This window comes from Balaenoptera borealis (genome assembly GCF_965194805.1).
Source record: "Balaenoptera borealis genome assembly, chromosome: 18".
NCBI lineage: Eukaryota > Metazoa > Chordata > Mammalia > Artiodactyla > Balaenopteridae > Balaenoptera > Balaenoptera borealis.
Genome location: NC_138877.1, coordinates 2,882,498 through 2,907,505, shown reverse-complemented (window position 1 = coordinate 2,907,505; position 25,008 = coordinate 2,882,498). Strand labels below are relative to the sequence as shown.

The 25,008-nt window shown below is 43.8% G+C and overlaps 1 long non-coding RNA gene across 7 annotated transcripts in view; it reads right to left on the bottom strand.

The window, feature by feature from the left end:
* LOC309615413 overlaps positions 1-25,008 on the bottom strand; it is a 406,281-nt gene that overhangs the window by 112,334 nt on the left and 268,939 nt on the right. For all 7 annotated transcript variants that reach the window (XR_014236798.1, XR_014236799.1, XR_014236800.1 and 4 more), the window contains one exon: positions 9,690-9,843. This is a non-coding gene — a long non-coding RNA (uncharacterized lncRNA). The remainder of the gene's footprint in view (positions 1-9,689; positions 9,844-25,008) is intronic.

Genomic DNA, 25,008 nt, shown 5'->3' with positions numbered 1-25,008 from the left:
TTATATATACACTGCCAAATGTAAAATAGATAGCTAGTGGGAAGCAGCCACATAGCACAGGGAGATCAGCTCGGTGCTTTGTGATCCCCTAGAGGGGTGGGATAGGGAGGGGGGAGGGAGACGCAAGAGGGAGGAGATGTGGGGATATGTGTATATGTATGGCTGATTCACTTTGTTATAAAGCAGAAACTAACACACCATTGTAAAGCAATTATACTCCAATAAAGATGTTAAAAAAAAAAACATTAGAGATGGAGAGAAAAAACGAGGCTAACCATAATTAAATAGTGACACTTTGGGGGCGATGACAGAGAAAGAATCTTTTAAAAACCTTTCTCAGAGGCCCACAGTATTGGTTATAGAACTTAAAATACACGAAACAACATGTCATGAAGCAAAGGGGTGTGTGAATCCCAAAGTAGGAAGCAGTTGACTCGCTAGGGGTTCAGGCAGGACTTGACATCAGAAGTGACCTGTGACTGTATTCATTTTCAGACAGAAAAAGAATTATTGTGATATTGTGATTTATAAGAAAGATATACATTTGGTCACAGTCACGCCTCGGGCCCTGGAATGCATTCTAGCCGATGTCTACAGGGCTAACTCGTTCCCGTCCCAAATGAGCTCCACTCCACTGTATTCACAGCCCATCTCCAGCCCCTTCACCTGTTCTGTGTTTTCCTTTTTTTCTGTACCACTTATTGCCAACTACAAACTACACAGTGTATTTTTCTATTTTGTTTCTTGTCAATCTTCCATCATTAAAATACGAACATAAGCACCTTTACTGTTTTGTTTGTCAGTGCATCCCTCATGATTGAAACAAGGGCTTGGCACATACAGATTACTCGATTAGCATTTGCTGAACGAATAAACAAAATATTTGTGCCCCATATGTGCACGAATCCATTAAAGGCTGGTCTGTTGAGTCCAAATGTTGAGTTCAAGTCCTCCTCTGTCAAGATATTTGTCAATGTATTTAAAGAGCTCTGTGTCTCAGTTTCCTTTTCTGTAAAAGAGGGATGATTATTGTATCTGCCTTATAGAGTTATTGTGAGGATTAAAAGAGTTAATAAATTTAAGGCAGTTAAAATTCTGACCAGAACACAGTAAATAGTCAATAACTACTAGCCATTTCCTCTACTTATTCCTCTGAAAAGCTATTTACAGGGCTATGTCTACCCTCAAGTCCAACTCCTCCGTATTCTCAGTGGATGAACTTGCCCCGAATAACAGAAACAAATACAGTGTAACAGGCAAGAACTATTTACCCCCTCCATTAAAATGAATCTATTGGGCTTCCCTGGTGGCGCAGTGGTTGAGAATCTGCCTGCCGATGCAGGGGACACGGGTTCGAGCCCTGGTCTGGGAAGATCCCACATGCCGCGGAGCGACTGGGCCCGTGAGCCACGACTACTGAGCCTGCACCTCTGGAGCCTGTGCTCCGCAACAAGAGAGGCCGCGACAGTGAGAGGCCCACACGCCGCGATGAAGAGTGGCCCCCGCTCGCCGCAACTAGAGAAAGCCCTCGCACAGCAACGAAGACCTAACACAGCCAAAAATAAATAAATAAATAAATAAAATTAAAAAAAAAAAATGTATCTATGAAGGGTGGAAGGGGGGTGGGATGAATTGGGAGATTGGGATTGACACATATACACTCTTGATGCTATGTATAAAATAGATAACTAATGAGAACCTACTGTAGAGCACAGGGAACTCTACTCAGCGCTCTGTGGTGACCTAAATGGGAAGGACATCCAAAAAAGAAGGGACATATGAATACATATAACTGATTCACTTTGAAACTAACACAGCATTGTAAAGCAACTATACTCCAATAAAAAAATCAAAATTTAATAAAAATTTTAAAAATTAATGAAATGAATCTCTGCATATGCACTGGCCTTTGCTCCGTCTCTTTTGTCTCAGTCCTTCCTTGCAGGGCCCCTGCCATCACTGGTCCTCTGCTACTGTCCCCGCCCCCTCCTCAAGGGCAGCGCTCCATCGCCTACTCCTCCTTTATCTTCTACCTTTCCACGTCCACTGAGTTTCCTTCTAGAACATACATACACACACACACACACACACACACACACACACACTCTCAGCGTTCTCACACATTGGCTCCAAAAGCAATTTAAAAACTACTTTCTTCAAATTCAAATCCTTTCTAAATTCCTTTCTCTCCTCCTTCTCCCTTTTTCACGGTAAGGTTTCTTGACGCAATAGACTATATCGGAGGTCCACCCCATCCCATGTTATTTACAACTACACCTGTGTTCCTTCCTCAACTCCAAGGCCATAGCTCTCTCCAGGGTCCCTAATGGCCTCTGTGTTTCCCAGCCCAATGGTCCGTTTCCTCTTCTCTGACTTATGTTTCTGTCTGTGACAACATCAATCGCTCCCTCATCCACCTTCTGTGACACCAACTTTTCCTGATTCTCTTCTGAGCCCCATGACTCATCCATCTAGACCACATCACCAATTTGTCATCTTCCTTCCTTAAATATCCATTATTCCCCAGGTCTTTGCCTTTGGTTCTTCTCACCTGACACCTGACTCTTCCTCTGAACCGACTGCACCACTCAGCATCTCCCGGATTTTGGCTCCTTACGTCTGGAAGAAAAGCCCAACTACCATTAAATTAATCGAATAGAAAATTCATTAGGTTTCAAACTGGACCCATCATTAAAATGTTTTCCTCTTTCGATCTTCTTTATTTTATTGCAAGATGCTACCCTCCATCCACTCGCCCACAGCAGAAACTTGGCAGGCATCCCAGACCCTCCTTCTCATTTAGCCTCATGTCAAGTTACCAAGTCCTACAGATTCTCCGTCCTTAATATCCACTCACATCCGAGCCATCCTCTCTATCCCCAAAGCCATTACCTTAATCCAGCCCTCATCACCGCTTGCCCAGCTTTCCTGCGACGGCCCCTAACTGGTCTCGCTGCCTGCAGCCTGGCACGAGTCCAAGCCCGACCTCCGAGTTGCCAACGTGTTCTTTCTAAAACGCAGATCTGATCATGTCGTTTTCCTGCTTAAATTCCTTCAGCGCTCCCATAGCTTCCAGGATAAAGAGGAGCTTCTTTAGCTTAACACACGAGATGATGCCTGCATGCATTCGACCCCGCCTCCTCTCATTAACCCCCATGCACCCTTGCTGTCAGCGCTACACCCCTCTCTGTCTTCCATAACCGATATTCACTGATCTCAGCTCTACACAAGCTTCATTCAGGTGTCTCTCACACGCTCTCACATTAAATTCTTGCCGCGGCACTTCAAGACTATCAGGTTATGCCCTACCTTTTGTCATGAATAAACTGATGTTTTGAGAAGTTGTGTAGTTTGCCTAAGTTCAAACAGCTCAAAAGTGACAACACCCCGCCTTTCCTTCTCCAAAGCCCCTGCTTCCAGAAAGGATGCTGCAGCTGCTTGTGTGTTAACGGTTGGCTTCCCTTTTCTCTCCAGCACAGGGTCTGGCACACAGCAGCTTATTGATAAGAGATTAATGAGTAGCTTTGGTTTTGGGAAATTCTGGCTCTGAGGTAGGGTGACATGTCACATATAAGGCCTCAGAGCTCCAGCAGACACTCTAAGTCAAGGGTGGAGGAATGAGACTCTTGACTGGGAGCTGAGGCCGCGGTAGGGCCGGCGTCACGGCAGCGCCGGATGGAGGGAGAGGCCACGGGGGCAGGGCTGGGCCTCGGGGGAGAACAACGCGGGGGGACTCGGCAGAGGTGGGGCTGGGACGGGGCACACGTGGGACAGGGACGGAGAGCTAGAGGCCGAGCCCAGAAGCACGTCTGTGTGAACAGTGGGCACTCACCCCCGCTCTGTCCTGGGCCAGGGTTACATCCTGGGGCTGAGCAGCTGAGTCAGGACACCCAGCGTCCTCTGCAAGGGGACCCCTCCCCTCACTCGTCCCTGGGAGGGGCTGCCACCTACACCCCATGGCAGAGGGAGGACAGAACTATGATCTCACCTTCCTAATTGCTATAGAGCCCATCAAGGGAGACAGGGAGGGCATAATGTTATTTACGTAAACATTGAGAACATGAAATACAAAAGATGGAGGTCACAGGGAAGATCAGGGTTCCAGTTTCTTGCCCATTTTCTTTGCTTTAATTTCATTTTTATTTTATACTGGGCTACAGTTGATTTACAGTGTATTAGTTTCAGGTGTACAGCAAAGTGATTCAATTATACACACATATTCTTTTTCAGATTATTTTCTGTTATAGGTTATTACAGAGTATTGAGTAGAGTTCCCGGTGTTATACAGTAGGCCCTTGTTGGTTATCTATTTTATATATAGTAGTGTGTATATGTTAATCCCAAACTCCTAATTTATCCCTCCCCCCCCTCCCCCTTTGGTAACCATAAATTTGTTTGCTACGTCTGTGAGTCTGTTTCTGTTTTGTAAATAAGTTCATTTGTATCACTGTTTTAGATTCCAGATACAAGCAATATCATAAGGTATTTGTCTTTCTCTGTCTGACTTACTTCACCTAGCATGATAATCTCTAGGTCCGTCCATGTTGCTGCAAATGGCATTATTTCCTTCCTTGTTATGGCTGAGTAGTATTCCATTGTATATATACCACATCTTTATCCATTCATCTGTCAATGGACATTTAGGATGCTTCCATGTCTTGGCTATTGTAAATAGTTCTGCTTTGAACATTGCACACTTTCTTTTTGAACTCTCTTTCTTGGAAGGCAAAGGGCATACTGGGCTTAAAATCCTAAACGTTTGCTTTAACAGGTTTGCTTCAGGCGAGACAACCGCACAGAACTTCTGGAACATCCCGAAAAACACACAGGCCACCCAGGCCTTCACCTCAGTGGTCCTCTCTCCTCCTTCTCACTCTCAAACTTGTGAGTCGTTTTTGCCAAGTGTTCAGGCCCTGCGTGTGCTCTCTGTCAGAAAGCTGCACTTCTGTGGGAAATTCTCCCCCTTCTTTGACACCAAACGTTACTCCCTCTGAAGGGGTGGGGAGGGGTTATGGGGGTGAGTGGGTGTGAGTCACCCTCCGGGGGAATATCTTACGAGGTTTGGGAGCCCAACCTGCCCAAGAGGAGAGAAACTTTCCTCTTAGAGGTGACAGTTTTCTCACACGCTGTTCTTGTTTGAATCAGGTAATGGAAAGCCATGAGCAAGGGAATCATTCCAGCCTTTAACAAAAGTAAAAAGTGCATGAGTTTTAGAAAACGAGAAAGAGTTGAAAGCCTTTCCAGCACCACCTGGCTCTCTGCCAGTGTCCTTGAAGGCCCAGAAGGGTCCCTGTGGATGGACCCTGCCCAGCAGTGGACTCAGCCAGCCACAGGATCGTGGGGTTTCTGGCTACTTTCAGTGCCAGGATTCCATGCAGCTGCAGTTTGTCCTGAGTCACCTCCCTCTGTCTTTGCCAGAATGAGCAACACAGCAGAACCTCGGACATCCCAGGCTTTGCAGAGGACGCAGCCCTGTTCCAATTTTGAATTCAGGTGACTTTTGCTTTTTCTGCACAGAGAGCGAGCGAGCGAGTGAGAGAGAATGAGAGAGAAAGAGAGAGAGAGAGCGCCAGTCATGTGGCCTGCATATTGCTTATTGGTTGGATGTGAGTGATGTGTTTCTTTTTTCCTTTTCAAATCTAGGACTCATCAAATGTGACAGGCTGACAGCCCTGGAGACAACGATTCTGTGTTCACTTGGGCTGTGGGTTCCTGCAGGAATACACACACACACCCACACGCACACACGCACGTGCACACACAGGCAGCCATTCGCAAAGAGTCACCTCGGGATTAGAGGGTCCTCTCAGCACCCCCAGCCGGGGTCACATCAGAGACGGACGTGCCAGCAGAGACACTGGTTCCAGGAGGACAGCTGCTCCTCCAGAAGCCAGATTTCTTTCTCATTCTTTCGCGGATAATTATTTTGACAATCTTCTCACTGGTCAGTTTTCGTTTATTCCTCTTCTCTGACTTGACTGCACTGTTCCTCAAGCTGTAGGATCCAAGAGGCTGTTTGCCAAGCTCCTAACCCGCCGTAGGCCGTCGGTGCCGCGTGGCGCTCACACCCGTCACGGTTCTCGAGTCCCCACCACCAACCCGCTCCCAGCACCGCTGCTTTGGGAAGCTCCCCCCTCCCATGTGCTGCTTTACAGGAAGATAAGAATGAATTGCTCCCTATGAGACTCAGACACACACACACACCTGCAGGCTCTACTGACCTGAGTATCTTGCTGATGGGACTAAGGTCACACGTTTAATCCATGTGTCCCCAAACAAGGCCCTGAGGCCCACGGGCCCAGGCTGTTTGTACCTTTAAGCCCCCGAAGATCCTCAGTGTAGATTCTTACTCATCACAGTGTCCCTCTCAGTTTCTCAGGAAATGCTTGCTGACTTGACTATGGCCAGCGGAGGGCAAGGAGGATTCATCACAGACACAACCTCAGGCCTGGGAAACAGCATCTCCAGCCCCACCCCCAAGTGAGACCAGGCCGGGCGCGTCCCCGGACCACACCCCCAGCGGTGGCTCCAGGCCCATCCCGTCTCTCATTTTCACTACGAAAGCCACGTTTTGGGCTGATAGTCCTAGGACAATGGCAATAGCTACAAAAGGGGTCGTAACTGTTATTACCACCTCTTCCCTGGATAAAGTAACTTACTGCTCTGTCAGCGGGCAGCCCTGAGAATGTTCTGCGCGAGCCTGGGCCGTGCGTCCCATCTGTGCGACTGCCCGCCACAGGGCCTACACTTTCCTCAGGACAAACAGGATGGATTGGGCGGGAGGAAGAAGATGGTTTTGTGGAGTCACACGGCTCAAAAAACCAGGATCTCTCTTTTCAGTCTGGTCCCCAAACTCCCAAGAAGCTCAGGGAAACCACTTGAAATTCTTGCCTTTTCTCACTATGAGCACTTCTTTCCCTTCCAGGCTCACTCTGCCCCCAAATCAGGCAATTCTGACCATGCCTTTTGTTGCTGTTGGGTGGAGAGTTGAGGTGACCTGTGGGCCCAGCTGCCCCAAGAACTCCAAAGGCATCTCCCTGGGAATGAAATCCTGCAAGTAACGATATGGTAAGGATACAAAACTCTTAAAAACCTTCAAAAGCTTTCCGATTCCTAAACGTCCACAGCCCTCTCAGAGATGCACTCTGGTACCACACACAATGCCCGAGTTCTTGAAATTTTAAAAGTAAACCTGCTATCAGTATACATGAGAATCTCAAAATGCACGAGGATAACCTTCATCTAGCAGATATTTCTAATGAGACACTTTGTGCTCGGAGGTGTGTTAAGATGCTGCCGATACGGCCGTGAGTCTGTGGCCTGCCTCGGCCCTCACAAGGTTCAAGTCCGACAGGAAAGACAAACGTGAACAAAGGACCCCAGCTGGAGCGAGGAATCGTGAAAGGGCAGAGCACGGGGTTATGCGGGTTTTCCAAGTGTGGCAGGGGTACCTGCTGACGAGAAACGGCTTCCCCAGAAGGAGAGACATTGGCATTGAGATTACAGAGTTGATACAGGGAAGCAGAATGGAGAAATTCCAGGCAGAAGGACCAGCCTGGACCATCACATGTGTGATGTTCTTGGCCAAAAAGAGAAACCTAGACCCACCAGGAAGGCCTTCGGCTGTAGACTGGGGAGGAGAGCTCACTGGATATGGTCTCAAGGGGCCTCTATGCCCTGTTTACATTTGGATATTGGGACAGCTGTGGATTTGCTATTGACACTGATTGTGGGCAACGAAACCAACTCTTTGTGTAAAGTGGAATTTGCGTGTCCAAGAATCATAGAATGTTGAGTTGAAAGGTACCTTAAGAGGGACTTCCCTGGTGGTCCAGTGGTAAAGAATCCGCCTTACAACGCAGGGGACACGGATTTGATCCCTGGTCAGGAAAATAACATCCCATATGCCGTGGGGCAACTAAGCCCGTGCGTCACAACTACTGAGCTCACGCACCTTAACTAGAGAAGAGAAAACCTGCACGCCACAACTAGAGAGAAGCTCGTGCACCACAACGAATAGCCTGTGTGCAGCAACGAAAGATCCCGCGTGCCTCAACTAAGATCCGACGCAGCCAAAAATAAATAAAATAAATAAATAAATAATAAATAAATCTTTAAAAATAAAAGAAAGGTACCTTAAGAAATATCTAATCCAAGTGTCCATGGATTAATTGGTACAGAAATTCCTTCCTTGAAACCACCCTGCAGTGTTTTAGAACACATCACTTGTTTATGTGTAACTCAAATTGTTAGACATTTCTTTCAACCCAAATCTGCTTCCTTGAAACTTCCACCATATTTATGCCCTCTGGAGTTTCACAGAATCAGTCTAATCCTTTTCCCACCTGACAGCTTCTCAAATGTTTAAAGACAACTATCTTGCCCCCATTGTGTATTCTCTTCCCCAGGCTAAAAATGCCTAATTCTCCCGACTCTCTTCATATGACATGATTCTAGACCCTCATCATCTGGCTTCTGCTTCTCAGGACAGGCCCTAGTTTGTCAAGAGAAAATAAATCATATGTGCTTTTGAAAATACATCTAAATACATAAATTGGGTTATTAACCTACTTTGCTTATATACAGTGTCTTTGCCTTGGAATACTAAATCTGGCATGCCTGGCTTTCAGGAACCACAAATGGTCTTTGTAATTGCAAGGAATCTTGCAGGGCTTGGTAAGGTACGCTGCAAAAGAAGCATTTGCTAAATGTGATTAGTTAACTGAATGGTCTTTATTTATGCCTGAGTAAATAATATGGTTTAGCAGAGTTCACAAAATCTGAAAGAGTTTGTGCAATGACACACACATTAAAAAAAAAAAAACTAGTGTGAATATATCATGACCTCTGAGGCCAGCAGAAGTCGTCTGCTGAGTCCTCCACAGCTGGCCTGCCATAGGGCAAACAGCAACCTCAGACAAAGCATAACCTTGCACAAAGGGTCAGTGTGGTCCATTCCCCTCCAGCACAGCATTTATTCTCACTACTAAATCCTGCCAGCCCCTCCAGCCAGCATCACCCCCAAGTGCCAAGGTTTATGGTCATTTGTGTAATTCTGTGATCAGAGAGCTTTTCCATGAGGCTGGTGGAGTTGGGGAGAGAAGCTTTTGAGATCGTTTTGTTTTGTCAATCTATTGTCCATTTCACTTGAAAATCTGCCAGAAAATTGCTACGAAGCAACATGTTTATCATGATAAAAAGATAATGTGCTATTATGTTTTCACGATCTCATGGAAAAGCCATGTAACGTAAGTGTAATAACCATGATACCCCATCATGAGATGCCCACACGGCCAGGTAACGCAGTCTCAAAAATAAACCCAAAATACCTTCCTGTCCCTGTGACAAATAACACTGACAACAAGCCAAATAACCAGGCTACTCGCTCCAAGAAAACAAGACAGGAGCCAAGTAAAACCGCTTAGTCATCAACACTGGTAGCTGCTCATGAAGATTTGCTCTGAGAGCCTCACTTCCCTGCACCCCATTCACTGCAAAGCTCACAGGGCATCTGCGCTGCCAGTCCCAGCCAGCTTTCCACCTCGTGTGACCCGCTGTGAAGTCACCCAGCCTGGCCCTGGCGGCTCTCAGAGCATCCCTAGACCCAGAGCGGAGGGGGTGGGATGGCATCAATGTCCCGAACACCTGCTCTTCCCCAGCTCCTGATCCTGAGTCTGGGCATGACTTACCTTCGTGAAACTACTTCATAAGCCCTGTTGTTCTCTGGCTCATGAAAGCCACCAGATTCTCTGATGAAGTACAAAGCCTTGTTCTTCTTGGAGCACAATTTTGGCAGCTTCTCTTCAGTCACATCCAACGTGTATCAGAATCTTTTGCTGATTTCTAAAACCAATAAATATATAAATGTAGCACGAATGCTTTGAGGAAGGGGTCCGCGGGCCCATAGATGGGCTACACTCTGACCTGTGAGAGGAGAAAGAAGGGCAAAGAGAAAGAGAGAAAGAGAGAAGGAAAGAAGGAAAGGAAGGAGGGAAGGAAGTCAAGAAAACCCAGCCTCGGGAGCGAGGGGGACAGCAGGAGACCAAGAGCCTGCTTTGCTGTCCATCACCCGTCCTGAGCCTTGCCGTGCAGTTGACTCTCTACTGAAACTTACTTTTCACTTTATAAAAGTTCTAAGAAGAGACCTCGAGCTCATTTTTTATTGAAGTATAGTTGATTTACAATGTTGTGTTAGTTTCAGGTGTACAGCAAAATGATTCAGTTCATATATATGTGTGTATGTGTGTGTGTTTGTATAGATATATATACTTTTTCAGATTCTTTTCCCTTATAGGTTATTACAAAATATTGAGTATAGTTCCCTGTGCTATACAGTAGGTCCTTGTTGATTATTTTATATATAGTAGCGTATATATGTTAATCTCAAACTCCTAATTTATCCCTCCCCCTTTTCCCCTTTGGTAACCGTAAGTTTATTTTCTATGTCTGTGGATCTATTTCTGTTTTGTATATAAGTTCGTTTGTATCATACAGTATTTTTTTTTAGATTCTACATATAAGTGATATCATATGACATTTTTCTTTGTCTCACTTACTTCACTTAGTATGATCATCTCTAGGTTCATCCATGTTGCAGCAAATGGCATAATTTCGTTCTTTTTATTTTGGGGGGGGAGGGGGTGATCTCCAATTCTCCTCAAGCAAAAGTGCTCCGTACGGAGCCTGGGAAGCTCTGAAGCAAACACATCGCAAACTCCCTCAGCGATCTTTTGGCACCTCATGGTGCAAGGGAATTGAAAACACACCCCTAGCCACACTGGAGAAAGAGGAAAAGTCACACCACGGTGTGTTCAGAAGTAAATTATCCGAAGATAAGGCAGAGCGGTGCCCTGGTTTCCACTGGATGAGATAATGTGGCCTCACCTGTTTTCCCTCCCCGTGAGTTTTCCCTAAAGCAGTATTAGTTTCCCACTGGAATGTTTCCTGTGTTCATTGGATTGCACGGCAGAGCAACTGTGAAGTCCCTGCCCGCCCGGTGGCAGCTGCACACATTCCTGGGCAGAGTCTGGCTGAGGCTTGAGGCTGCGGGGCCGCGTCTTGGATGCCACACGCAGGAAAGGGGGAAAGAAGAGACTTGCTGAGAAACGGCAAATCAAAGAGCAAAACAGGCCTCGAAAGGATGGCGACCCAAGCAAAATGCCGACAGCTCCTAGAAGACCTCTAGGAGCCACATTCATCTCTCAAAGGAGAAAACAAAGGTGGAGGTTCTCAGAGAATGAACTGTCGCAGCTCCACACATCTGTTCAGGCTGAGTCTCTCTTGCCAGGTGTGTTTAAAGTGAGAATGAAATATAGCTGCAGTAGCTAGAAAATTAGTATCTAAGCTGATTCCCATAGTCTCCCAGTTAAATAATTCACCCTCTCCGTTAACACCATCAGGACGGACTTAGCCTGTAGCTAGCTGATGCTCATGCCACGTGATGGTCTCACCCAATCAACCTCACTGCCCAGCAGGATCTTTAAAGAGGTGTCCAGAGCCATGGGATAATTACGATTTTCTTTAAGGTTAACATTTCTTTTCTATTCTCTGAAAAGAAAATTTTAAAGATACACATACACGTATATATGTATGCATCTATTTAATTATCTCTTCATAAAATTTTGTAAACTTTCCAAATGGCACAGAGCAGAGTAGAAAACTATACACACCTAAAGTGAATTTTCATATTATACTATTTTTTAATTATCTGTGGTTAATGTAATTTTTATCAAGTTGCATAAAATATTTCAAACGCAAAATTAATCCAGACACACGTGTGAGACGCATAACGGCCTCAGAAACATTTCTCCTTAACTGAAACATTTGCTTCTTAAAAGAGTTAATGAATACAGGAGCTAAATTTTATACAACATGGCTTTTACCATGAATTCAGATTTTTAAGAATTTAATGCAAAACACTTAGGATTTTGATATATTAACATGCACGATATACTTATAATTAATTCAGAATTAATTCTTACTTAACAAAACATGAAGTTGGATTCTTATTCAATTACCATTTTTAGGTATCATATAAAATGAGAGTTTGATTCAAGATGATCTCTAAGTTCTCCCTCTTTTGTAAGACTTTTAAAATTAGTTTTCTATTAGACCTACATCAGGAATTGATCTCTCTAAACCCTGTTAATAATCAGAAAATAAAAATAGCAAAAATAACTCTCCTGTGGAGAGTTATTATTACATACTAAAAAATATATATTTTGTTAAGATGTCTTTCACTAAAAGCTTAGGGAGTCCTCCAAAAACAGGAATTGTCCATTTCGAGCACTGCTTTTGATAGCTGGGGGGCCAGCACAGAGACTGGTCATTCTATCAATGCCCACTGACTGCAGTGGCTTCTGCACCTACACTGGTCCATGGAAATTTAAAGAGACAGGTACAGTTGTTTCTCTTCTTATTGGACCCACATATTTAAGGAAATCTCTAGGAAGTCATTGACTGGCTGCAGAGACAACAAAACAGATACTCCAGTGACCACATGTGACAAAGAATATAGTCTTTTCAAAAATGGTTTGGAGGGGCTTCCCTGGTGGCGCAGTGGTTAAGAATCTGCCTGCCATTGCAGAGGACACGGGTTCGAGCCTTGGTCCAGGAAGATCCCACATGCCACAGAGCAACTAAGCCCATGAGCCACAACTACTGAGCCTGCGCGCCTGGAGCCTGTGCTCCGCAAGGGGAGAGGCCGCGACAGTGAGAGGCCCGCGCACCGCGATGAAGAGTGGCCCCCACTCGCCACGGCTGGAGAGAGCCCTCGCACAGAGGAAGACCCAACACAGCCAAAAATAAATAAATAAATAAAATAAATAAATAAATAAATTTATTAAAAAAAAAAAAAATGGTTTGGAAAAGTCACAAACAAAGCAACAGCGCAGCCTTCCTCAAGTAACGACAGGAGCCCCTGGAGAGGAAGTAGAATCTGATTTTTAGTCACCACATCACAGCATTCAAAACATCCAGTTCTCAACAAAAATTACAAAGCATACAGAGAAGCAGGAAAGTATGACCCATTCACGGGGAAAATAAAAGAGAAATTAACAAAAACATCCCAAACATTGGACTTACTAGAAAAAGTCTCTAAACTGTCTTAAATATGCTCAAAGAACTGAAAGCAACCACAGACAAAGAACAGAAGGAAATCAGGCGGACAATGAGTGAGTGAGTCAGTAAAAAAAATAACAAATTTTAAAAAGAGTTAGAAATTATAAAAAAGAATGAAATAAAACTTCTGGAGCTGAAAATAAAACAGCTGAAATTTAAAATTTTACTAGAGGTATTCAACAGCAGATTCAAACAGGCAGAAGAGATAATCAGTGAACTTAAAGAGAGTTCAATTGAAATTACCCAGTCTGAGAAGCAGTGAGAAAAAGAAAAAGGAAAAAAATGAACAAAGCCTTAGGGTCCTATGGCTCGCTATCAAAAATACCAACGTATGAATTATGGGAGGCCCAGAAGGAGAAGAGAGACAGAAAGGGGAAGAAAAAATATTTGAAGAAACAGTGGCCAAAACTTCCCAAATTTATCCCAGGAATGCAAGGGTGTTTCAACATGAGAAAATCCATGTAATATACCTCATTAATAGAATAATCATCTCAGTAGATACAGAAAAAGCATTTGACATTATTCATTACCCTCTCACGACAAAAACACTCAGCAAACTAGGAACAGACAAGAACTCTTCAACATGATAAAGAACATTTAGGAAAAAACATCAGCTAAGATCATATTCAGTGGCGAAAGACTAAAATCAGTCCCTAAATTAGGAACAAGACAAGGTTGCCTACTTTCGCCATGGCTATTTGTAATCGTACTGGAAGCCCTAGCCAGAGAATTTAGGCAAGGAAAAAAAGACATCAAATTGGAAAGGATGTTTAAAACTAACCCTATTTATGGATGACAAAATTTTGCATCTAGAAAATTACAAAGAATCCACAAAAAAATGACCAAAGATAATAAATGAATTCAGCAAAGTCGCAGGATACAAGATAAACACACACAAAAATTTATGTCTCTGTACACCAGGAATAAACAATCTGAAAATGAAATTAATAAAATAATTCCATTTAAAATAGCATCCAAAGAATAAAATGCTGAGGAATAAATTTAACCAAGGAGATGAAAGACTTGTCAAAACAACATTGAATCTTCAGTTGCCATTTGTTTCCACATGACCTTCCTCAATTCAGTGTACATGAATCTTAGTTCCTTCACATGTATAAGGAAAAGCATACCCACCACGCTCTTCAGGGTTTTTAAGGAGATCGTATGGGACAGAGAATGTCAAAATGCTTACGTGGGTGAACTACTTTATTACTATGTGTCTCTGTGTTTCTTTAAAAATTTTTTGCATTTTTCTTTGTTTTCTTTTCTTTCAGATGGTGCCTTCAGATGTCTATGAAAGAGGCGTAAAGGCACAGAAAAAAGTTGAATCAAGACTTTTTAGCTCTTTCCCTAAATGCTATTTTCCATTTATACAAAGTTATTCTTATTTTCGTTCATTTTCAAGCTCAAGTTTCATTTTAGGTGAATAAGCATCACATACAGCATAAGTATCAAATATTGAAAAAGCATTATATATAGTAACAGAAACCATTGCTTCTTTGACCTGACATAATATTGGTTTCTCTAGTTCCAGGTTATGTTGTTACTATTGTTCAAAATCAGAGAAATTCCATGTATTTAATCCCTTAGCATATCGCTAAACACTTGACAGTTTTCTGCTTTCTAGATCTGTCTTGACTGACATTAGTCTTCTCTGCCAACTTAGCAATATTTTCAAATGTAAACACACATTGAAAGCAAATTATTAAACTGTGGATTGTGGTGACATTAATGACCTTGGGTTATAGATTGCCCAGGCTATAGTCCTTGAACGTGTAGCTCACCAATAACTATTATACTGAATGTCACCACTAGAAACAGATTGACTCCCTCATCTTTCAAGTTTAAAGATACTTTAAAGTTTAGTTTTAGTCAATGAATCACCATATGATAAGCTAGAAAAGTCTTTAAGAGATCTGCTCATCAGTAGCAAAAGTCTTGTCTCTTCTATTTTAAATAACCTCCTTGGTCAGCATCTCCTGCCTGGTAGGAATTACACTCCATTTTAGTTCTCTCTTTATAATTTGTTTTTTCAAGCTGAGTCCATGTAATGAATGGTCTGTCAAAGTGTGTTCATTTTTTTAGTGTTATTTTTTCTTTTTCATGAATCAGAACACTTGCAAAGTTCTATTTTGCTGATCTTTAAGAAAAACAGGTTTTTGGTTTAAATTATCCTTTCTGAATTTCTTTGTTGTGCATTTTTTATTTCATTAAATTCAGCTTTGATCGTTAGCCATTCTCCCTTCCTGGTTTCTTGGGTTTATTTTGTTTTTCCTTTTCTAATACCTTCAGGTGATTTTTTGATTTTATCTTTCCTTAGTTCCTTTATCTTGAGTATTTCTTCCTTAATAACAAAATGATTTGAGCTATAAGCTGTTCTGAGTTCAGCTGTGCCCACAACATTTGGTATGAGGTTTCCTCCTGGTTGCTTTCTAGGTAGTTTGTGATCTCACTTTTTATTCTGTCTTTGATCCAAAGATTTTATGGGAGTGTTTCTTAGTTTTCAAGCAGTAAGATGTTTTTAACGACCTCTTAACAGGCTCTGTGGCCTGAAAATCTCTACTAAGTTTTTCTCCATGGCTAACTAATGAACACCTTTTGTGTGAAAGTCATACGAAAAACATATAGCCTCTACTTGGGAGATGCGAGCTTACATTTACAGCTACAATTTTGTTTGTTGATCGTGTTATTCAATTTCTCCAGGCTTCACTTTTTGTTTGTCTACTAGATCTGTCCATTCTTGAAAAAGATATATTCGAGTTTCCTTTTATAAACATGCTCTCATCACATATAGCATTTGCATAGTTTTGGTCTTGCATAATTAGCTGCTGTTGGTTTTTTTTAACCTCTTTATTGGAGTATAGTTGCTTTACAATGGTGTGTTAGTTTCTGCTGTACAACAAAGTGAATCAGCTATACATATACATACATCCCTATATCTCCTCCCTTTTGCATCTCCCTCCCACCGTCCCTATCCCACCCCTCTAGGTGGTCACAAAGCACCGAGCTGATCTCCCTGTGCCATGTGGCTGCTTCCCACCAGCTATCTATTTTGCATTTGGTAGTGTATATATGTCCATGCCACTCTCTCACTTCGTCCCAGCTTACCCTTCCCCCTCCCCGTGTCCTCAAGTCCATTCTCTACGTCTGCGTCTTTATTCCTGTCCTGCCCCTAGGTTCTTCAGAAACATTTTTTTTTTTTAGATTCCATATCTATGTGTTAGCATACGGTATTTGTTCTTCTCTTTCTGACTTACTTCACTCTGTATGACAGACTCTAGGTCCATCCACCTCACTACAAATAACTCAATTTCATTTCTTTTTATGGCTGAATAATATTCCATTGTATATATGTGACACATCTTCTTTATCCATTCGTCTATCGATGGACACTTAGGTTGCTTCCATGTCCTGGCTATTGTAAATACAGCTGCAATGAACATTGTGGTACAGGACTCTTTCTGAATTATGGTTTTCTCTGGGTATATGCCCAGTAGTGGGATTGCTGGGTCATATGATAGTTCTATTTTTAGTTTTTTAAGGAACCTCCACGCTGTTCTCCAGAGTGGCTGTCTCAGTTTACATTCCCACCGACAGTTAGCTGCTGTTTCTGACGCTCTGAGGTCTGAGACTGGTTTCTTTTCATGATCACTCTGTCTCCCTATTTGGTCTCATGGATGCTTAACATTAAATGCAAATTATTATTTTACTATATTATGACATTAATTATATTATACATTAACATATTGCCTTTCCTGGTTTATACTTTTTAGGGGTTTTTTGGTCAGTGTTTTACGAGTTTCATTTTGTTTAATATTGCCTCGTGCCTTGTTTTTTGGTTATTCTCTTCTGACCCTTATGTTCGAGTGTTCTGTGTTCGTTTGTTTTAAGTGTGATTATTACAAATTGTACATAAATGGGTTTGTGTTATAGTACAAAATCTAGCCCATTTGCCACCATAATGGCTAATACCGTTGATTATATACTCCATCTTCCTACAGAATTACTAAATATTTCAAATTGTCATTTCTTCCTTTTTAAAAAAAATTCTCCTTGGTTTTGTTAGTCTGTCTCTAACTAGTCTTTTTCCTCTAATTAATATGTAAATTCTACCACCCTCTTCTATTCCATTAACAGTTATCTCTCATAATTTCCACTGTTTTCTGAAAACAAGTTACCAACTATTTCCTCATCGAGATGGAGTGTTTTACTCTTAAAGCAGGCTGGATTTCCACCAAATGCATTTTTCCCCATTTTTCCATCTCTCTGTAATTGTGCTCTGTTTTGAGATATTTCACCCACCTGACCTTCTGGTTCTTAAAGCTGTGTCTCCACAGTGACCACCTCATCTTTAATTTGTCAATCAACTCTCTAGTTAGGAAATCGTGTTTTCAGGTTTAGACAGTGAAGTACTCTTTTTAATTGAATATTTCAACTTAAATATCTCTTCCACCAGGTTTTAGTTTTTCCTCTAGGCTTGGGTCTGGCTGGTCTTCCTCCCTCTGTATACTGAGTGGACTTCAATTTGGGCAGGACTGTGTTCCGGCCGAGTCCAGGAGCCAAGGCCGTGTCCTTGCCGGGATAGATCCAGGGCAGTCCCTCCCTCTAGGTCACATGCACACGCAGAGAACCGGCCCGTCTTGCTGCCGCCACCTGCCTGTCCAGCTCTTCCTCGGTCTCGTGGAGGCCCAGGGCCTCTACACAGCCTCGGGGGGCGGTGGTGACACAAAGGTCCCCATATCTCTCTGAGCCACGACGATCTGCTGCTTCTAGCCCTCAGCCTGGGCTCCTTGTCAGTTTTCCAGACACTTCCCCAGGTCAGGGGTGAAACACCAGCGACGATCATTCTCTCCACTGAGACCCACAGAAACCAAGGCCTCCACTGCTTCCGATACTCACAGGCCCCAGAGCCATTAGCAGAGGTTCCGAATGAGGGGTGGGGTGCAGGGGAAGGGTCTTTGCCCCAAACTGCCATCATTTTCTCGCTCTTCTCATTGCCTACATGCTAGCCAGAATTCTAAGCATTCATTTTAAAAATCTGGTGCTTTTAAACTGCTTCCGGATTCTAATCACCTCCCTCCAACCCAGCACTTTGCACACTGGAATCCTCTGGAACTTTCTTAAACATTGCTTCCTGAGGCCCAGGCCGAGCCAGTAGATCAGAACCTCTGGGTGCTGTGGGACCACCTGCTCATTGCTGCTCCACACGGGGTGGTCTCAGCTCCTGAATTCAATGGTAAAGCTTCCCGGGTTCTAGAACGAGGTTGTATAGCACTGTAGAGGGTCTATTAGACTCAGAGAGCCTTATACAAAGACACAAACAAAACATCAGCTTTGGTAGGTGGTGGGGTAGAAATAAGAATAAATACTTAGGAAGCTCCTGGGTAACATGAGAGATAGAGAGAGAAGTAAAGGATGGCAACACAGTACAGAAGGCGACCCAGGAAAGGGCTTCCCTGGCAGTGCAGTGGTTAAGAATCCGCCTGCCAATGCAGGGGACATGGGTTCACGCCCTGGTCCGGGAAGATCCTACATGCCACAGAGCAACTAAGCCCGTGCGCCACAACTACTGAGCCTGGACTCTAGAGCCCGCGAGCCACAACTACTGAGCCCGCGTGCTGCAACTACTGAAGCCCACGTGCCTAGAGCCCGCGAGCCACAACTACTGAGCCCACGTGCCACAACTACTGAAGCCCTCATGCCTAGAGCCCATGCTCTGCAACAAGAGAAGCCACCGCAATGAGAAGCCCGCACACCGCAACGAAGGTTACCCCCGCTTGCTGCAACTAGAGAAAGCCCACGCACAGCAACAAAGACCTAACTCAGCCAAAAATAAATAAATAAATAAATTAAAAAAAAAAAAAGAAAAAGAAAGTGACCCAGGAGAGGTGGCTGCAGGTGAGGGGTGACCTGGGTGGCGGGTATGGCTCCACTTGGTGCAGGGACATCAGGGCAAGGAGGCGGAGGTGGCACTTCTCGATGGGCAGGACTTCTGTCTCCGCATCAATACGAAGTGTCACTGTGAGTGTCTTCATGTTGAAAGGGGGCTTTTTGTGCCCAGAGACCCTGATCTATAGTCACCAGATTTTTTTAAGCTAATATTCAAATTATTAAAATTAGCCCGCAAAATCCCAATTTTCCATAAGCTTTCAACTTACACATCTTATAAAGTATTTATAACCAATACTTTAGAGCTTAGTCAGATTCTCTTACACATTTCAATATCTCAAGTCTAAAATCAGTAGCTTAATCACATAGTTGACATCTTTAACATAATACAATAGGTCAGATTCTCTTAATATCAGATTCTCTTAAGTATGGCATATATTTTGAACACCAAAAACATGTAGGTTATCTCAATGATAACAAACTGTCCCTACATTCAAGATAAAAATATGAATTTCCGAAGGCAGATTTACTTATTCAATTTTTTTAATTAAAAATTTCCAGGAATCAGAAATCCGCTCACCTATCAGGGAGAGTTTTTCTATGAAGCACACGTGGACATCTTCCACAGAAAAGGCACGGAACCAGGAGCCACATATTTTCCCCAAATGATTTTACCAGGACTGAAGTCCCACAGGCTGAGCCCTCTTTATAATGAAGATAGCAGATTATCTCTAGACCCTTATAAACAAGCCCTTTGATTTCATTCTCCAACCCCATCTTGTCACAGCTAACTTCCTTCAACTAATCTCTTTTACTGCCAGAAGGAAGCTGTATTCTTTTTACATGTTTACCATCTGGCAAGGCCACACCTTGACTGATGTCACGATACTAAGTCATGTTAGTGACAAAAATGACAAACACGGCTTCTATTTCAGGGAGCTCAGCCCCCAGAGCGTGTGGCCCCCAGAACCCTAGCATCCTAGGGACAAAGGATGCTTAGAAGCAGGTGACATAGAATGACAAGTCACGTGACAGGATGATGGGTCTTATTCTTCCATTCAAAGTGGTAAAGTTAGTGCCACCCAATAAACCAAATTACATGAGAAAATATACTATTGTAATAAAGAAAATTTGGAGCTCATAGAAGAGAATATTTCCAAATTCCAAGGGAGGTCAGAGAAGAAATTAAAAAAAAAAAAAAAAAAAGCCCTATAAAATTAGCTTTCCCACCTGCACATGACATCAAATGAATACAATACCCTCCTTGAAACAATATGAATTTTAGCAGGTTTTTACAACATTGATGAGATATTAGCATTGCCCACGTTAAGGTCTCTTTTTCTAGGAGATCTAAATGAATTGAACGTTCATGTTGCAAAAAGCAACTGATGCAGCTGCAGGGGCTGCAGATTTTTTTTAAAGCAACCGAATTTCTCTTTTTTAAAAAAGATTTCATGGAAAACACTAGCTAGAAATGTTTTCAGATCCTGGATTAATTATCAGATGATACTGTATAAAGTTTCAAATTATTATTCTCATGCCACAAACAAGTACCACAGAAATGATGATGATGATGATGTGTGTATATTTACAAAATATTTAAATAATGGCCCAAGGATTGAGCATTAGAGTAACTAAATATCACTAGGAGCCAAACTCCTTCTCCTCCAACCTCATAGACAGGTAGGGTGTTAACAGTCCTGGAGGTGAAACTGGATTTTAGCAACTATGTGTGAATTTACTTTACACTACATTGAAACCCCAGCACAGGACACTGGAGTTTTCTTCTGTGGTTATGGGTTTGTGGAGTATTTTTTTCTTTTTGCTCTGTTTTATTTCTCCGATAGTCACTAAAGACTCCAGTTGATCTAACATTTCATTTGGGATAAGTCACGGGTTTAAAAATGATGAGGGTTCGTAATATTCAAAGCATCTGAACAGGAGTATCTTTAACGTGGTAAATAACAGTTACTATGATAATGATCATGTGAAAAATAGTCACATCTGCCAGACAGGGAATTCTTTGTGTACTGACCACCACCTTGGAGGCAGGGGAAGATCTTCCTTGGGAACTAGAAATAAGTATCAAGTGGGAAGAGGCAGAAACTAAACAGAACCTCCAATGATCTGAGGCCACTAACGAGAATGTACTTGTTCAGTCCTGGAAAAGTGACTTCAGTCCGCCCTGTTTCCTGCTCTCACCCGCTAGATAAAGGTGCTGCCAGCAGAACCCGGGCTCTCTAGCTGTGTTCACTGGGCACCGTCTATCCTCTTAGCCGCCCCTGATTTCCTCACCTCACATAACCTGAAGCCGCTGAATGTCCTTTCTTATCTATTGGAAAAGAAACCACATTCGCTTAAAAAGAAAGCAGAGTTTTATGACCTAGTGAAATTAATCTTTGGGGCCATTTTACGTTGAGAAAAGGGAAACGTTACATCGGCATCTACCTGGCTGCATGAAATTCTATCATAATGTATATATTCTAATTCTTTCCTTTTTCTGAGTAGTTAATTATAAACGTGGTCAAATTACCTCGGCTGCTTCTATGTTAATCGCCACAGAACAGAGACTGGAAAGTCATCATCTTCTAGGAGCATGTACTGAGGGACTCCTATCTCCCTCACATTATAATAAATCTGAGCTGTTGTCTCCGTGTAGAGTCCCAGTAACCCAGGGTGAGGCCAGACGGAGGAAGACACATTAGCACTAACAGAGGTAGCCCACGTGCACAAGCCCATCTCCATTTCTGGCCAACCCCTCATTTTATGCATGTACACACAGAAACACACGTTAGTAGGAGAAAAACATTTGCCACACGAGAAATAAGAACGATGAGGCCAAATCTGCTTAGTAGGGAATGTTTCCAGGACGTAAAGCGAGCCCTGCGTGGTGTTCCACGGGACAAAAATGTTTGGCAGGAGGCAGTATGGTCACGGCACCAGAGACGGTCTCCATGCACCCAGCCACTGTTATCTAGCAGATATTTGCTGTTTCAAGTTCAAATTCTCTTTTCATCATCAGCCCCCAAAAGCTCACGTACACGGCAAGCGCCGTGGACAATGATGTGAGGGCGGACAGATGGACAATTGGAAACTAACGTGATGGAATGATTGCCACCCTGTGGGACTGTCCGCATCTTTTAGGACCCAGTTACTTATCAAATACGTACAAACATCAAAAATACCGGTTAGAACTGACGGCCAGTGGTCCACAAGAAAGCCGCCTGAAGACTCAGAGTCTTGCAAATAAAGAAACCAGGATCTGGGCGTGGACAGCTGGGTCAGAACATACCCATGAGACATTTAAACAAGAACTCCTAGAACAACATAATTTCCATAAAATTTATCCGATGCTTTATTACGCTAGTATTCTTTGAAGAGAGAAGTAACTTTGAGGGCAAGGAGAATCAGTGCACTTAATTTACCTAAGCCTTCAGGAAACTTTTGATAAGCTTCTCATCCAGAAGTTTTTTGGGTTTTATTTTTTTTTAATATTATCACGTACAGGTGTAACTGACATGGCTGATTGATAGACCAAATGTCTTAACTATCTATTGCTGTGTATGTGACGTGTTAGCCTAAAACTCGGCCACTTAAGACAGCAAACTTCTACTATGTGACAGGTTCTGCACATGGGGAGTCAGACGGGGCTCCGTGGGTGTGTCTGGCCCACGTTCCCTCCTGAGGCTGCAGCCAAGCTGGTGGCCGGCACGGCAGTCACCAAAAGGCTCAAGTGGGGCTGGAGGGGGCACCCCAGGCCCCTCGCGCGGTGGCTGGCAGACCCCAGCGGACCCACGTCCGAGAGGGAGCCTCTTCACAGGCTTGCCTTCAAGGTGGCAACCACTGGTCCACCTCACGCCATTCTAAAGGGGAGCCCCTGAGGCTGGGGCTCAGGCTCCCCTGAACCTAATCAGAGACGGCCTGAGTGCCGGTGTCCATGGCCCACCCACTAGTAGCCGCTCACCAGGTCCGCTGCACACTGGGCAGAAAGGGGCCACGTCGCCCCGGGCACCGGGAGGTGGCGTCGCTGGGGCCGTCTCCGGCCGGTGGCCTGTACGCCCCACCTCCATTCATAACCCTTCCTCCGCCGAAACCTCGTTCCAGCTGGGAGGGGCCCTGCGATGACGGTCTGCTGGGTGAGACAGAAGCCTGGTCTCCCCTGCGTCCCGGGGGAGCTAGTGCTTTGCGGGTGGGTCCTAGCCCTCTCCCTAACTCCATCCCTTCCTTCCGCCGGGATGTGGACACGGGGGCCGAAATGTGCGGCAGCCATCTGGCAACCAGGAGCAGAAAGGCCAGAGAAATTAACTCATCATTGGCCCTGCTGTCACTAAGCTGCTGACCAAATGCCAGCAGCCACTGACCTCTGGGCTGCTTGTTTCATGAGAAAAGCCCCTATTCATTTAAGTCACTCTAATTCGGTTTTCTGGTACTTGAAGTAGAGAAGTGCTCCTCGTTTATATGTTACGAGTCTGTCTGATAGTAGGGAATGAGCCGTGGATACACAAAGTGACTTTGGAAAGAAGGGAACAAACTGGGATGTAAATTACATACAACCAGAAATTTTAAGTTCAGATTATTTAATGTAATAGTCATCCTTATCTGAGAATTTTCTCCCTTTTCCTTTTCTTTCTTGGTAGGTTTGTAGGGTTATAAATATTCCATCACTTCTAAATTAACATTCAGTCCCTCCCTCTGTCCGACAAATGGATCTGACCAAACCTCCAAATATTAATGAACAGAAAAGAAAAGAAAAGTGGCTTAGCTGTTGTGATGGACCGAAGCTGGGTACAATCTCTGTAGCTTCCCAGCAAGAGGTGGAATCCACTGCCCAGCCCCCTGACTCTGGGCTGGCCTTTTGACTTCTCACCACCAAAGGGAAGGGTGGAGGTGACACTGCACCTGTTCTGGGCCTGTGCTTTAGGAAGATCTGGCAGCTTCTGCTTTGCAACGTTAGAATTTAGCCACCAGGTAAGAAACTCGGCTGGACTTTGAAACACTGGCTCCCAGTGTTGGAGAGAAGCCTCAGAGGATGAGAGGCCGACTGAGCCCTCAGCAGGATGGGGGGTGGCGCAGAACAGAGGGACCAGCAGAGCCCCAAGAACCCCAGAATCATGAGAAATCATGAAACGGTATTGCTTTAAGCAATTAAGTTTTGTGTTTTGTTTTGTTTTGTTTTACTTAGCAGTAGACAACTATGACTGTTCAGGGGTGGGGACCTGGCAGGCAGGGGCCGGGTAGGAAGGCACAAGGGAGAGAGAAGGTCAAAAGAAAAGAAGCAAACCACACACAAGTCAAAATATAAGATTAAAGAGTCCAAAGAGCCCACAAAGGAGAAAAAAGTGACATATTCCAAACGTAATTCTACAAGTACAAGGCAGAACAAAAATTAAGAATTAAACATTTAAACATGAACATTCCTAAATAAAAGCAATTATCAGGACTTCCCTGGTGGCACAGTGGTTAAGAATCCGCCTGCCAATGCAGGGGACACGGGTTCAAGCCCTGGTCCGGGAAGATCCCACATGCCATGGAGTAACTAAGCCCGTGCACCACAACTACTGAGCCTGCACTCTAGAGCCAGCGAGCCACAACTACTGAGCCCACTTGCCACAACTACTGAAGCCTGCTCACCTAGAGCCCATGCTCCGCAACAAGAGAAGCCACCGCAATGAGAAGCTCATGCACCACAACGAAGAGTAGCCCCCGCTCACAGCAACTAGAGAAAGCCCACGTGCAGCAACAAAGACCCAGCGCAGCCAAAAATAAATAAGTTTATTTTTAAAAAAAGTTTTTAAAAAAAAGCAATTATCAGTAATTCTGTGAACATGCCAAGGTATGTCTATCTAAACTCTAGGGTAAACCTAGTAAGGTTTTCAGGTTTAAAGCCAGGTTATGGAAACAGCCAAGAAGAAGCAAGGGGTGCGATCCCCCTTTGTACGTGGTAGATGACTCTGGTTACATCTTCCTAAATCCTACAAGAATTAAAATGATTGCCTTTTT